General features: G+C 37.4%; 2 long non-coding RNA genes across 3 annotated transcripts in view; one reads left to right on the top strand and one right to left on the bottom strand.

Annotated features, from left to right (window-relative positions):
• LOC149045852 (uncharacterized) overlaps window positions 1-8,755 on the bottom strand; it is a 29,919-nt gene extending 21,164 nt beyond the window's left edge. Inside the window, exons 1-3 of one of the 2 annotated variants that reach the window (XR_016186856.1) lie at window positions 8,511-8,755; window positions 7,824-7,937; window positions 177-289 (exon numbers count right to left, since the gene is read on the bottom strand). This is a non-coding gene — a long non-coding RNA (uncharacterized LOC149045852). The remainder of the gene's footprint in view (window positions 1-176; window positions 290-7,823; window positions 7,938-8,510) is intronic. The other variant, XR_016186857.1, reaches the window with a different exon arrangement.
• A 68-nt stretch (window positions 8,756-8,823) lies between these two features.
• Window positions 8,824-13,305, top strand: LOC149045851 (uncharacterized). The gene is made up of 3 exons (XR_016186858.1): window positions 8,824-9,086; window positions 9,326-9,479; window positions 12,681-13,305. It is a non-coding gene; the product is annotated as an uncharacterized LOC149045851 (long non-coding RNA).
• The last annotated feature ends 2,906 nt before the right edge of the window (window positions 13,306-16,211 follow it).

Raw genomic sequence — 16,211 nt, 5'->3', positions numbered from 1 at the left:
ATGGTTAAATAACGGTATTTAAAAGCTGAATTACTCGTGTTTATGTAATTCAAATTGCACTAGTTGCACTGCACAAAAAAATAAGAGAAAAACTACTGATAAGAGAAATGATGTTAAGCTTGATTTCATGTTTTCTCAATACGAATTTTTGTTGAAACGTGGCTTCTTTGACATACCTGAATTGAATATCGAAACTTCATCATTTAAAGCAGTCTTCGCTCAGATCATCGTGAAATGTTACGACAGGCAAAAGAGAAGCCTGCGTTGAAACGTCAGTGCTTCTGAAATCCTAAATTAAAGAAGAAGAAAAACAAGTGAAAAGTTTTCAAAGTATTAAAATTGACCAACTTGGAGTTAAAGCCCTGCAGAATTTCATACACCTGAGGTGACATAAACTCACCTGTAGGGTGTTGAGTTTGGTAAGAAACTTATAATCGAGACTTAAAGTTTCAGTCGTGTTGGGACAAATGTTTACGAGTCTTGCCCGAACATTTCGAAAGATTCTTTCAAGGTCTAATAGGTTTATGACAGAAATAGAATAAATTCGTATAACCCATTCGTTATATGCCAATGACTTTGTCACAAATATCACATGAGAAGAACAGTTAAGAACGGTCGTGAACATTCATTGCAAGACATCATCGCCGCCGAATTTTCTCAGTGATTCCCAGTCAACCGATGTTTCAAAGGGTAATTATTTTTGTCGGGTGGTAGTGACTTTAAAGTCACAAAAATCAGCGAAATATATCATGCGTGTAAAATTCTCGTGACCACGCGAGAGTGATTCACTTTCAAATGTAATAGACTGTTTTAAACAAGTGGTCACGGAGGTTAGCCAAGAATGAGCTAAAAAATTTCTGTGGAACCAAAATTAAAAGGTCATGAAGGTGCACACATACGTGTAGTACTTGTGAATGTATTTGCCTTTCTGCTGATTTTTGGGACCCTACAGTCACCACCACCTGACGAAAATCATTACCATTTGTAGCATCAGTTGATTTGGAATTTTCACAGGGAAAACTCAGCGGTGAAGATGTATTTAAGTTCATGTTCACAGCGGTTCTTAATTGTTCCGCTCATTAGCCTTAAGTAACAAACTCTTTAAATCCTTTAGTTGTCATCGGCTAACTAACGGCACTGTCGAATCGACGAATTTTATCCAACTTTAAAATTTTATTAAATCGTGCTAAATCATTTCCCCAAAAAAATCCTTTGGATAACGAGAAAAACTACACTTCATCTCACTTTTCTAAATTTCTCTAATAGCATTTTCTCCCGTTAAGAACCAAAATCCTTATCAAAGGAATCATTTTATTGCGATTATTTCAAGGAGAATCGAGGTCCTTTGAACAAGATTGAATAGAAGAGAATTTCTGTAGTTAGAATGCATCACATATAAGTAAGTAAGTAAGTAGGTAAGTAAGTTTATTAAATCTTCACCCAGTGACTCTTCCGATTTAATTTACAATAATTGGAAATCGAATAAAACTACCTATAAAAGTTACAATAATATCATGATAAAGAAACAAATACAAATAAATAACTAACATATTCTTAAAATTCTATACCTAAAAAATATTCCTACGGACTGTCATATATTTCGCGCTTTACTGCAAGCTTGAAAACTGAGAGTGTTACGCTGTTTTTCGTTTCTTCACTTATAAGAGAATTCCAGGCAGTGATTGCTCTATAGCTAAAAGACCTCTGTGCTGTGGCTGTCCTACAAAAGGGTACAACAAAGTTGTCTCTAGATCTAGTATTGTAGCTGTGGATAGCTGATCTTTTGTTAACGTAACACTCTAAATATGGTGGTGCAAGGCCATTGACTATTTTGTATAGCATCGTAACATCCCACACTAATAACTGGTTCTTAATAGAAGGCCAACACAGTGCCCGTAGCACTGGTTAGATGTGATCAAACTTCTTGCTGTTTGTCAACACACGGGCAGCAAAGTTTTGTACAAGTTGCAATTTGTTTATGTTATGCGCAAACGTTCCAGACCAAACTGTCGAGCAATAAAAGAGTTTACAAAAAACGAGACTATTCAGAATGGTGGTAAGTACTGATTTGGAAAACAAGTGCCTAGCTCTGCTTATCTGGCATAGGGTAGAAATAAGAGACGAGGTCAGGGTGTTAACGTGTTCATCAAAAGTAAGGTTCGAGTCCAATATTATACCCAGGTCTTTAACTGAGGACACAGGAATTAAGTGCAGCCCAAGAAAGGGGACTCTGATATCAGGAACCCTACTTAAAAGCTGTTTCGTTCCAAAAAGAATAAGTTTAGTTTTGTCTGGATTAATAAGCAACTTATTCGTACAGCACCAGGAGGCAATAAGTCGGACATCTTCCGAGACTTTTGCAAGGCAGGAGTCAATATTATGCGATGAACACGAGAGATAAACCTTTGTGTCATCAATATATGACTCTACGCTTGAAAACTTAACAACGGACGGTAGGTCGTTCATGTAAAGGCTGAACATAAGAGGCCCTAGAATGGACCCCTGTGGTACGCCATGTGTGACAGTTAACTCACTAGAGCGAGATGTACCGAGTCGTGTTGACTGCATTTGGTTTGTAAGATAGCTCTCAAACCACTTTGACGCTTCATTTGACGCACAGAGCCCTTTCAGCTTGGTGAGGAGAGTTCTATGACATATTCTGTCAAAAGCCTTGCTGAAGTCGATTAGGACCATAGCCGTGATCTCCTTTTTATCCATCACTTTATATGACCGGTGACAAGCAAACTCAGTGTTTCAGTAGAATGGTTTTTACGGTTTCCGCTTTGATGACAGGTGAGGTTGCCTTGTTGAGTCAAATAATCAGTGAACTGATTCAGGGCGATCTTTTCGGTCACTTTAGAAAGTACAGGCAATAATGAAATAGGGCGATTGTTACTTGGAATCTCGTGATCACCATCTTTAAGATGTGGCACTACTTCCGACTTCTTCCAGGCCTTAGGGAAAACAGAGTTGTTAAAAGAAGAGTTTATCAATGCAGTTAGAGTTGATAATATATACGTAAACAGTCCTTGACCACAAACACTGGAATTCTGTCATAGCCTGGAGCTTATTAGAAGGCATGGCCGTAATCACTTTTCGCACATCTTTACTGGTTATTGCTTTGAAGTCAAACAGTTCATCACAATGAGTTGAACCGAGATAAACAGGAGTAGTTGGTAGGCCTTGAAGGCGAGAGGGCTCTGCAGAGTCATTGGCGGCCTTCTGTCCCACAGATATAAAGAAGCGATTGAATTTATTAGCGAGTGCATCTGTGTCCTTGGTAAAGCTTGGGCGGCCTGATTTATTCAGGAGGGCACCGCGAATAGTTTCCCACATTGCCCCACTGTTGTTCTTATTTTCACAGATTTGATGATTCTAGTGCTCTCGTTCCGCCTTCCGTAAAACAAATTTAACTCTATTTCGCAGCTCCTTAAAAGCCTCCCAATCTTCCCTCGTCCCTGTCCTTCTCGCTCTTTTGTGAAGGTGGTCTCTCGCCTTCATCAAATCCCTTATGTCCTCCGTGATGAATGAGTTTGGTTTATGTCGTATTTCCACTGTTTTAACCGGAGCATGGTCGTCCAGACACGCCAACAGCAAGTCATTAAATGCATCGAGTCTGTTATCAACGGATTCGTCTATCAGGTTCATAGTATCCCATGGGATGTGCGCGATGTCATTTGCAAACTGATCGGCTTTATAATTCCGAAAACTACGTGGGACGATGTAGGTTGGGGCTTGCTTGGGTGATCGTAAGTTAATAACAGCTTGAGCCAGAAAATGATCACTTATAGTTATTTCAAGAACACCGCTCGACTTAACAAGGAAAGGGTCAGAGACCAAGATGACATCCAATAAGGAGCGTGAGTTCTCAGTCACGCGAGTTGGCTTGTCTATAAGCTGTGTCGCATTTACAGTTGCACAAAACGACAGCAATGCTTCTCCCCTCGGATTGTTTGAAAGAAGATCACAGTTTAAGTCGCCTGTTAGCACAATGTCCTTGTTGCGTGATAACACTTCTATGTACTTTGGGAGCAGTTCATTCTCTAGGCATGCAGTTCCAATTTCCGGGGGTCTGTAAACAATGCAAACCAGCAATGAACGAAGCTTCTTATTTTGAACCTGAATCCACCACTGGTGCAGGCCGGATTCGGATATTTCCGTGAGATCCTTCAGGACTTTTACCTTCAGAGTAGATTTTACGTAAGCACATACACCGGCACCTGCTTTTCCAAGGCGATCAAGTCTAAAGACCTTGTATCCCGGGTTTCGACAACACTGTTGGTCACGGAAGAGTTAAACCAGGTCTCCGAGATGGTTAAAATATCGAAATCACGTTCCAAGGCTAACTCCTTCGTTTCAGTGAAGTGTTGTCTACATTTGAGAAGCTTTGCGTTAAGATGGGCTATTTCCAAGAGCTTGTTTTGGTTTTTATGCACCGTTGATTGTGCATTCTTTGTCAATTGTATTCTATTACAATTTGCGCTCACGTGTCCTACTGAGTCAGGGATGCGACGAGTCTATCGATTTCCATGAATAACAGCAATCCTACTGCTAGTGGTATCTGGACCTGGTAATGGATGGATGTCGCCACTTAGTGAAATACACAGTTTCATAAAGTTAAAACCAGCACAAGAGTTAGGATAATATGAAATTGTTTGTTTAAAATATTTTCGCCACGGATCAGTGAACCAGCACGTTGAGCGACAGCACCGCCAAAGAGAAACAAAAGGCTCAGGAGAGGTATTTTGAACCCTTACAAAGGATGGCCGTTCACAAGGCAGATTTCCGCGGGCGAAGCTAATCCATGACTCATCTGAATTGCAAAAACCTCCAAAAGCAAGTCTGGTAAGCGAAGAGTAGATCGAAATAACACTTCTTTCCTGAATATACTGCGCAAAGCCTCTAGAAAACTCCAGTCCACAACGTCCTACAATGTTCCCATAGGTGTTAAGCTCAGTCTGTCTGCATAACGTAGAGCTTGAGATGAGAAAATAGATCAAAAGTGGAGAGCACAAAAGGCCGTGTCTAGCAGTCATTATGCTAATCTCTGCTCCTATATACGAATATCTTGAGAAGAATCTGTATTTTACAACCGGGAATTCTCTTCTCAAGAACGAAAATTCTTTCCAGCAGGCAATCGTGATGAAGTAGAGAGTTCTTCTGGAAATAATATTTAATTGAAAATCTTATGGAAAGCATCGCAATTTCAGGAACTCTTGCTGTAAGGATCGGGACTTCTTTTCTCAAGAACGAGAATTATTTTTGGCAAGCAATGAAGCAGAAAGTTCTTCTGGAAAGAATGTTTAACCGCAAATCTTACAAACGGAATCGAAATTTCAGTAACTCGTGCCACAAGAATCCGGAATTCTTTTTCTCAAGAACGAGGACTCTCTTTGGCAGGCAATGGAATAGAAGGTTCTTCTGGAATGGCATGTTTAATTACAAATCTTATGAAAAGAATCGCAATTTCAGAATTCGTTAGATAAGTGGCAGAATCTCTCATGACCAAAATTTTATTAAGTTAACTTTTATTGCTAGTAACTTTGATAATTATAGACTAAATTATCTGATTAAGTCTGATAAAACTTTGCTGTAATACAGCGGTGGAGTAGGTGCATGAACGATTCCCCGGGAAAACGAAATATGATGTCGTAGCCGCAATAATTTAATTAATTTTTCGTGTGAACATTCGTAACACCAAAATTAATAACTTTGGAAGCGAAAGATTATCTGGAGGTTGAAAAGTTCCAAAATAGTCCATAAATTATAGTCATCGGAATCTGTTGTGCTACTTCAAAAGAGAAACGCGGTCGATGTTAAGCGCTTGGTAAGTGCCCTATATTAGATTTCGGTTGCGCGGGCTTGATCAATGTTTTTAACGGCCTCCGAAAAAGTGCGCCGAATAATACGTTGTCGTTGCCTTGTTTCGATCTCAAATGAGGAAGGAGACTTCAGTGGCAAATACTGCCTTCCGCTCTACGGTTAACTTGTACGTTAGGAGGGCATTCAAATCTGGGTTCATATAGAATGATTCAATAGGAGTATTCGGAGTGTCAGGTGGGTTCTTGTTACAATTATTCAGCATAAAGCGATCGACAGAAGCTTGTATCAATAAGATGTGGTCCAAGAAACTGAATCCTGCTTGATCGGACTTAACTTTCATTGGAAACATGCTGATAACAAAGCTGTTAAAAGGAAGTGCTCTTCAGGAACTGATTGAACCATGTTTATACGACACTGATTGCAGGACTGACAAATTTCATTTCATTTGCAGAGCTCGAGGTTAGGATAAATTACAACTGAATGGAGCCGAATTATGTACTTGAAGACTTCAATTTGCAACAAAATGAAACTATTTTTGCATGATTTAAAATTGAGCATTCCCCTTCCCCTTTCAATCATGTTTGTGAACAGAAAAGTAATGGATTGCTCAGCTAGAGAAGGGATCATAGGAAAGGACTAGGAGTTGCAATTGGCCTGCTGTTAATTCATTAACGTACAAAAACTGCTTTGCTGCAGATTGTAAAAGTAATGAATGGTATGGGGTATAATCAGGGAATGACATATGTAGCTAATATACCAAGAGTAAGATGTGTAGATGAAAATGGAAAGTTGTCCATAATACAGTGAATATTGATAAGGTTGTTCATTGATAATTTGATGTATACATAATGTTGGTATGAATGTGTAAGTTAATTATCATATTTGTGAATTGTATGTTGAAAAATAGATCCAAAAAATGAGGTATTATTTAAAAGTGATATGATGTTATTATAAGATACAAAAAATGAGTTGATGAATAGTAAATGTTTTCGATAAAGTGAACGTCGATATAGTTGTTCGTTGATAACTTGATGCATACATTATAGATATGTGAGTTAGTTCTATGTTACATTGATTGTATGATAAAAAAATACAACCAAATAAAATGAGATTCTTTTTAGTGTAATTTACTGTATTAGGGGATTATCAATCCTTTCAATAACTCAACAAAACCCAATAAAGTCTTAAGATTCTTAATGAAATATTCAGACCTCAGGAGAGCACAAAGACTTAATCAGCAAGAATGCTTTTGAATGTTATTCTTCACACAAAAAAAGTCAATCTCTTGTGAAGAAAACTATCAGTTTAAAAACGAATATTCATTCTTGGATGAAGGACCAAACCTCTCATGAAGAATATTCTCAATAGAATATGCAGAACTCAAAGGAGCACAAATGTAAGAACGCTTTTGAATGTGATTCTTCACACAAGCAAATTTCAATCTCTGGAGAAGTACTGTCGATTTAAAAACGAATATTCATTCTCGGATGAGGGACAAAAATTCTCACGAGAGGACTCAGAAACTAACATTCTTCTCAAACTAATATTGCATCTTCAGGGGGGAGCAGTAATTCTTCTGATAAGCTTGCTTAAAAAATGAGATTCTGCTCAATTAAATGGATATCACCTTGAGAGGAGAGCAGTGTTTCTCAGTAGAATACCTCATTACCTGGTTCTTGGCTAAATAATTTTGGGAAAAAACTAGTATTCTTTTAACCAGAATCAGACATACATGAGATTCTTCTCATAGAAATTATTAACCTTGGGAGAAGACCCACAATTCTTTCTTTAAACGGATATCATCTTGGGAGGAGAGCAGTGTTTCTTTTCAGAAGAATACCCCATTAACTGGTTCTGTTCAATAGAATTGAACTGAAGACCGAACTTAACCATCATAGTTCACAATTTGCAATAGTTTACAAACTGAAATAGATTGGCATAGTGGGTCTCTAATACAAAATCTGAAAGTGAAATATTCCTTGAAATACACTTTGACATACCTGAACTGAATATCGAAACTTCATCATTTAAAGCAGTCTTCACTCAGATCATTGAGAAATGTTAACGACAGACGAAAGAGAAGCCGGCGTTGAAACGTCACTGCTTCTGAAATCCTAAATTAAAGAATAAAAACAAGCGAAAACGTATATAAATTGACCAACTCTGAGTTAAACCGTGCAGGCAGGCTTAGCATGAGCAGAAGGAATTAAAATACTGCTCAGATTGAAATTCTCTTCGTAATATTCTGCTATGTAGTGGATGATTCCTACCTTTGCTTCATCGTGTACAGCGAGGTACATTTTTGTTTGTGAATTTAGCCTCAATTTGACTCAACTATTTATCTCACGCATTTACATCGATTGAGCTTCGACATTCTGACTGGCTTTTCCATTTCATAACTGAAATAGATCATTCTTCGTTCAATTTTACCAGAACTATGGATTTAATTTCGATAAACTTCGTTCTCAATGAGAGATCTTTAGTTGTGGCTTCCATCCGGAAACATTGTTATTACCACCGTGAGAATTGTGACGACGACTAAAAGTAAAGCATTTAGAGCATATCAGGTTTCACGATGCTCGATGATTACCTATGGACGTAAAATTGAAAAAATGCCTATTTCAAATCAAAGGTGCGATAATTAATCAGTCTTTCCGATGGATAAACAGGTTCTTTTTTCAACATACCTACCCGAAGCTTGGCCTTGAATGTTTCAAAGACCATCCGTACAGAAATGTGTGGATAAAATAGGGGAACATTACCAACATTTGTTCGGTGGAAATGCTTGTCAATGATGTACTCCCTTATCTACCCGCTTCAGACAAATGGAACTTTCCACGCACCAGTAACAACGGGAGGAATTCATGGCCGAAATAGAAAAAGATATTATCGACTAGCGCTCAATCTTAAAATTGCTGGTTTGCGCACCTGTCTCCACGCAATTTCTCTTCAAACGCTCTTCGCGTTCAGGTCACGTGGTTTTTTTTGGGTAAACAAGTTCACAAATATGCCATCCAAAATGGCGCTAGTATCTCCAGTGATGAAAATCACTTAGTTTTGACGAAAAATTTGAGTTTTTTTTTCCCGAAGTTTACGATCGAAAAGTTCAAAAGCACTAGGAAGACTGCAGATAGAAGGACGTCGGGTCTAAGGGATATAATTTTTTGCCGAAAGTTATGTTCATGACGTTTACGTGGCACACGATCAAGCCCCATGCGGAAAAACAATTTTATAAGCCTTACGCTTTAGAGGCCAGCGAAAAGGTGAGGAGCCGCACAAGTTGTCGCTTTAATTTGAAAGTGATGACAACGGTGTTACAAACGTAGTGCAAAAGTCTTGTTCCTATTTTTACGGAGTGGTCGCTTTCGGTAGACCTCATTTTGAATTAAGTAACGTTGTTCCGCACGCGCGAGACTAGCAACGTTCCGCCTACATTTGTTTCGCAGTTTGGTTGAATACTAATATTTAAGCAAAGATCTCTTATTCCTTTTCAACGAAATAGGAATAGAGAAACCTCAAATTAAAAACCCCGAAACACGCTTTGTAAGGGCATGATCAGGAGGCGTTAACTATCCTGCCAAGTTATTTTGCTTTGATGTGAACGATGTAACAATTTCAAGACTGTAGCCCTCTTCTTCAAAACAGCAACATGGAAGGTAAGAAGATATTATGTTAAATAAGCTGTATATTGGACGTAAAATGCGAAACAACTGGGTTTGCGTATGTATTTGTACATTTTCGGCTAATTGACGGCACTGTCGAATCGGCGAATTTTATCCAACTTTAAAATGTTATTGAATCGCGCTAAATCATTTCCCAAAGAAAAAACCTTTGAATATCGAGAAGAACTAAACTTCATCTAGATCTTGCAAAAACAAGATTTCAATCAATTATTTTGTATTGCACATAGTTAAATAACGGTCTTCAAAAGCTGAATTACTCGTGTTTATCTAATTCAAACTGCACTAGTCGGCACTGCACAAAAAATAAGAAGAAAACTACTGCATAAGAGAAATGACGTTAAGCTTGATTTCACGTCTTCTCAATACGAATCTTTGTCGAATTGTGGCTATTTTGACATACCTGATTTGAATATCGAAACTTCATCATTTAAAGCAGTCTTCACTCATGCAGATCATCGTGAAATGTTAACGACAGACGAAAGAGAAGCCAACACTGAAACGCCATTGCTTATAAAACCCTAAAATAAAGGAGAAGAAAAAACAAGTGAAAAGTTTTTAAAAGTATTTAAATCTACCAACTTTGAGTTAAAGCCCTGCAGAATTTCATACAACTGATTTGACATAAACTCACTTGACGGGAGAATAGAGTTTGGTAAGAAACTTATAATCGAGATTTAAAGCTTCAGCCCTGTTTGGACAAATTTTTATGAGTCTTGCCCGAACATTTCGAAAGATCCTTTCAAGGTCTAATAGGTTTATGACAGAAAAAAGAATAAATTCGTATAACCCATTCGTTATGTGCCAATGACTTTGTCACAAATATCAAACGAGAAGAACAATTAAGAACGGTCGTGAACATTTATTGCAAGACATCATCGCCGCCGAATTTTCTCAGTGATTCCCAGTCAACCGATGTTGCAAAGGGTAATTATTTTTGTCGGATGCTGGCGACTTTAAAGTCACAAAAATCAGCGAAATATGTCATGCGTGTAACATTCTCGTGACCACGCAAGAGAGATCCACGTTCAAATGTACGGGACTATTTTAAGAGAATCGCAATTTCAGTAACTCGTGCCACAAGAATCCGGAATTCTTTTTCTCAAAACGAGGACTGTCTTTGGCAAGCAATAAAGTGGAAGGTTCTTCTGGAAAGAATGTTTAATTGCAGATCTTATGAAAAGAATCGAAATTTCAGAATTCATTAGATAAGTGGCAGAATCTCTCATAACCAAAATTTTATTAAGTTAACTTTTATTGCTAGTAACTTTGATAATTATGGACCAAATTATCGGATAAAGTATGATAAAACTTTGCTATAATACAGCGGTGGATTAGGTGCATGAACGATTCCCTAGGAAAACGAAATATGATGTCGTAGCTGCGATAAATTACATTAAATTTTCGTGTGAACATTCATAACACCAAAATAAATAACTTTGGAAGCGAAAGATTATCTGGAGGTTTGAACAGTTCTAAAATAGTACTTAAATTTTTGTCATCGGAATCTGTTGTGCGAGCTAAAAAGGGAAACGCGGTCGATGTTAAGCGCTTGGTAACCGTCCTATATCCGATTTCGGTTGCGCGGGCTCAATCAACGTTTTTAACGGCTTCCGAAAAAGTGCGCCAAATAATAGGTTGTCGTTGCCTTGTTTTGATCTCATATGAGGAAGGAGATTTCAGCGGCCAATACTGCCTACCGCTCCAAGGTCAACTTGAACGTTAGGAGGGCATTGGAATCTGTGTTCATATAGAGTGATTCAATGGAATATTCGGAGTATCAGGAGAGGACAGGAACGTCATTTCAGAACGGCGCGCGCAGCAGAAATGCCGATAAGAAACTGACTAAAATGGGCCGAAAACGCCGTCGCGTTGTGTTGAAAAGTGATTTAGCAATCGTTGCAACGAGAATCCTCACCTCGGCTTTCTAAAGATCACCATCACCTTTGAATTGTTGGTTTTACAGACCACTCTAAGGACAACGTAATTATCTTCTTTGAGAGTTATGTAACAAGGTCAAACAGAGGATAGTTGTAGATACGGCAAGTAAGTTGTTAATATGAATCCACATGGGCGATTAAACGTCCAAACTATTCCATTCCAGTTTAGTCTCGAGTCTGCTGATTCATCTATCAAATTTTTAAGCCCACTAAATAGTTTTTTTTCTATGATTTGTGTCGCTGTCATTTCGTTTCGTGCTGCCAGATTTCAGCACTACTCGTTTTTGTTTATAATGTTGTAAAGGATAATTTGGAAATCGTCGTCGTTTTTCCCCTTGTTTACTGAATATTCTTCTCAATTATGACAGTACATCTCTTTTGAGCACCACCTTCTTAGAGTTGAAGTGGATTTTGAACGGAATTATCAGGAGTTATGGCAAAACCATGTAGAAACCAAGCGACCCAATGATAGAGTTGTTTGCGATGAGTTCCTATTTATCCGTGAAAGAATGAAATTAACTCAAACTAGTCACCAACGAAACGGTTTGACTTAGGAATGAGACTTCTTTCCTGTTTTACTCATTTATTTTTTTCGTTTTTGTTTAATTTAATTTTTTTAAACGAATGAAGTCGTTCAAGACTGAATCAAATTAATAGTTGGTTGTCATTTTATTTCGAAGCGAGAGCATGACTTTCTTGTCTTAGTTTTCACCGGCGCTGATCAAAATTTTAAACATAAAAAAGTGCATACCTGAGCTATTCTCAATTTTTTTTCATCTCTGGCTTCAATTCGCAGAAAAGTTTTCAATCACGGTAAAAACGACAGTAACAACAAATAACTCTGAATAATACAATAGGTAAGCGTCGTGACATTTCATTTTGATAAACTTCAACATGAAGCAAGTTTAATTTATTGATGAAATGATTCATGATAAAATCAACAGCGTCCTATTCTTAGAGTTTTCATATAGGATTAAAGAAATGTCGAAATAGAGATGTGTCCAGACTTCCACGCGCTTTCCCGTTCTGAAATGACGTTCCCGTCCTCTTGCTAGATCACTTTAATAATTCAGTGTCGATCGGTCGACGGAAGCTTCCATCGATAAGATGAGGTCCAAGAAACTGAATCCTGCTTGATCGGACTTAACTTTCATTGTTAACAAAGCTGTTCAGGAACTGATTGAACCCTGTTCATACTCTACTGTTGCAGGACTAACAAATTTAATTTCATTTGCAGAGCTCGAGGTTAGAATAAGTTACAACTGAATGGGGACCGAATTATGCCCTTGAAGACTTCAATTTGCAGCAAAATTAAGCTATTTTTGCAGGATTTAAAATTTAGCATTCCCCTTCCCCTTTCAATCATGTCTGTGAACAGAGAAGTACTGGATTGCTCAGCTAGAGAAGGGATCATAGGAAAGGACAAGGGGTTGCAATGGGCCTGTTATTATTTCACTGATGTACAACTACTGCTTTGTTGCAGATTGTAAAAGTAATGAATGGTATGGGGTACGATCAGGGAATGATTTATGTAACTAAAACATAAAGAATGAGATATGTAGATAAAAATTGAAAGTTGTTGATAATGCAATGAATGTTGATATAGTTGTGATTATGTAAGTTAATTATGTTTTTTGTGAATTGTATGTTGAAAAATAATCAAAATGGGGTATAATTTAAAAGTGACATGATATTATTGAAAGATACAAAAATGAGATGATAAACAGTGAATGTTTTCGATAATGTGAATTTTTTCAAGAATGTGAATGTTGATATAGTTGTTCATTGATAACTCGATGCATACATTATAAATATGTGAGTTAGTTTTAGATTCTATTGATTGTATGTAAAAACAAATAAAACCAAATAAATTGAAATTCAGTGTAATTTACTGTGTTAGAGAAAAATCAACCCTTTCAATAACTCAACAAAACCCAGTTAAGGCGTAAGATTCTTCTAAGTAGAATATTTAGACCTCAGAAGAGCACAAAGACCTTATCAGCAAGATTGCTTCTGAATGTGATTCTTCACACAAGCAAAGTCAATTTCTTGTGAAGAGCGATCAACTTAAAAACGAATATTCATTCTTGGGTGAAGGACAAAAACTCTCATGAGGAATATTCTCAATAGAATATTCAGACCTCAAAAGAGCCCAAAAACTTTATAAGCAAGAATGCTTTTGAATGTGATTCTTCACACAAACAAATTGCAATCTCTGGAGAAGAACTATGGATTCAAAAACGAATATTCTTTCTTGGGTAAAGGGAAATAATTCTCATGAGAAGACTTAGAAACTAACATTCTACTCAAACAAATATTGCGTCTTCAGGGATGAGCAATGATTCTTCTGATATGCTTGCTTTAAAAAAATAAGATTCTGCATAAATTGATATCATCCTGAGAGCAGAGCAGTGTTTCGTCTTAGAAGAATACCTCATTAACTGATGGCAAAAGAATTTTGTTCATGTGGGAAAAAAACTAGCATTCTTCAGAATCAGACATATCATATCAGACATACACAAGATCCTTCTCAACCTTGGAGAAGACCTACAATTCTTTCCTTGAATGGATATCATCGTGGGAGGAGGGCAATGTTTTTTTTTTAATTAGAAGAATACCTCATTAACTGGTTCTTGACAAAATAATTTAAATTGTTCCTGCGAGAAAAGCTAGTATTCTTACAAGAATCAGATATACATGAGATTCTTCTTATAAGAATTCTTAACCTCGGGAGAAGACCCACAATTCTTTCCTTAAATGGATATCATCTTGGGAGGAGAGCAGTGTTTCTTTTCAGGAGAATACCCCATTAACTGGTTCTTGGCAAAAGAATTTTGCTCTTGTGGGAAAAACTAGTATCATTTTAACAAGAATCAGATATACATGAGATTCTTCTTATAAGAATTCTTAACCTTGGGAGAAGACCCACAATTCTTTCCTTAAATGGATATCATCTTGGGAGGAGAGCAGTGTTTCTTTTCAGGAGAATACCCCATTAACTGGTTCTTGGCAAAAGAATTTTGCTCTTGTGGGAGAAAACTAGCATTATTTTAACAAGAATCAGATATACATGAGATTCTTCTTATAAGAATTCTTAACCTTGGGAGAAGACCCACATTTCTTTCCTCAAGAACCAGATTCTAAGATTTCTTCTTAGAATTATAAGAATTATAATATATAATTCTCCTCTGGGGACGAAGAATCTGAAATGATAAATTCTTCTCTGAGGAGACATGAATCTTTCAGAAAGAATTTAATTTCAGTTCAAGAGAATTGAACTTAAGAGTGATTTAGAGCGTCTTGCAGCAGCCAGATTTTCAATCAATTATTTTGTGTAGCACATAGTTAAATAACGGTCTTTAAAAGCTGATTTAATTCCGTTTATATAATTCAAACTGCACTACTTGCACTGCAAAAAAAATAATAAGAGAAAAACTACTGCATAAGAGAAATGACGTTAAGCTTGATTCCATGTCTTCTCAAGACGAATTTTTGTTGAATCGTGGCTACTTTGACATACCTGAATTGAATATCGAAACTTCATCATTTATAGCAGTCTCCGCTTAGATCATCATGAAATGTTAGCGACAGACGAAAGGGAAGCCTGCGTTCAAAAGTCACTGCTTCTGAAGAAGAAAAACAAGTGAAAAGTTTTTCAAAGTATTTAAATTGACTAACTTTGAGTTAAAGCCCTGCACAGTTTCATACAACTCATTTGACATAAACTCACTTGACGGGAGTTTGGTAAGAAACTTATAATAGAGATTTAAAGCTTCAGTCCTGTTAGGACAAATGTTTATGAGTCTTCCCGAACATTTCGAAAGATTTTTTCAAGGTCTAATAGGTTTATGACAGAAATAGAATAAATTCGAATAACCCATTCGTTATGTGCCAATGACTTTGTCACAAATATCAAACAAGAAGAACAATTAAGAACGGTCGTGAACATTTATTGCAAGACATCATCGCCGCCGAATTTTCTCAGTGATTCCCAGTCAACCGATGTTGCAAAGGGTAATTATTTTTGTCGGATGCTGGCGACTTTAAAGTCACAAAAATCAGCGAAATATGTCATGCGTGTAACAATCTCTTGACCACGCAAGAGTGATCCACGTTCAAATGTACTGGACTGTTTTAAACAAGTGATCACAGCGGTTAGCCAAGAATGAGCTAAAAACATTCTGTGGAACCAAAAGGTCATGAATGTGCACACATACGTGAAGTGCTTGTGAATGTATTCGCCTTTTTGTTGATTTTTGGGACCTTACAGTCACCACCACCTGACGAAAATCATTGCTATTTGTAGCGTCGGTTGATTTGGAATGTTCACAGGGAAAACTCAGCGGCGAAGATGTATTGGAATTCAGCGGTTCTTGATTGTTCCTCTCATTAGCCAATGAGTTTGTCACAAATATCAAATGAGGAGAACAATTAAGAACGGTCGTGAACATTTATTGCAAGACATCATCGCCGCCGAATTTTCTTAGTTATTTCCAGTCAACCGATGTTGCAAAGACCACGTACAAGTGATTCACGTTCCAATGTACTGGTCTGTTCAAAACAAGTGGTTACCGCAGTCAGCCAAGAATGAGCCAAAAACATTCTGTGGAACCAAAAGGTCATAAAGGTGCACTCATACGTTGATTGCTTGTGAATGTACTCGCCTTCTTGCGGATTTCTTTGACTTTACAGTCACCACCACCCGACGAAAATCATTACCATTTGTAGTCGGTTGATTGGGAATTTTCTCGGGGAAAATTCAGCGGTG

This window comes from Pocillopora damicornis, chromosome 5 (genome assembly GCF_964200805.1).
Source record: "Pocillopora damicornis chromosome 5, jaPocDami1.2, whole genome shotgun sequence".
In the NCBI taxonomy this organism is placed as follows: Eukaryota; Metazoa; Cnidaria; class Anthozoa; order Scleractinia; family Pocilloporidae; genus Pocillopora; species Pocillopora damicornis.
The sequence above is the reverse complement of the archived record's forward strand: the minus strand, read 5'-3'. Positions and strand labels throughout refer to the sequence as shown.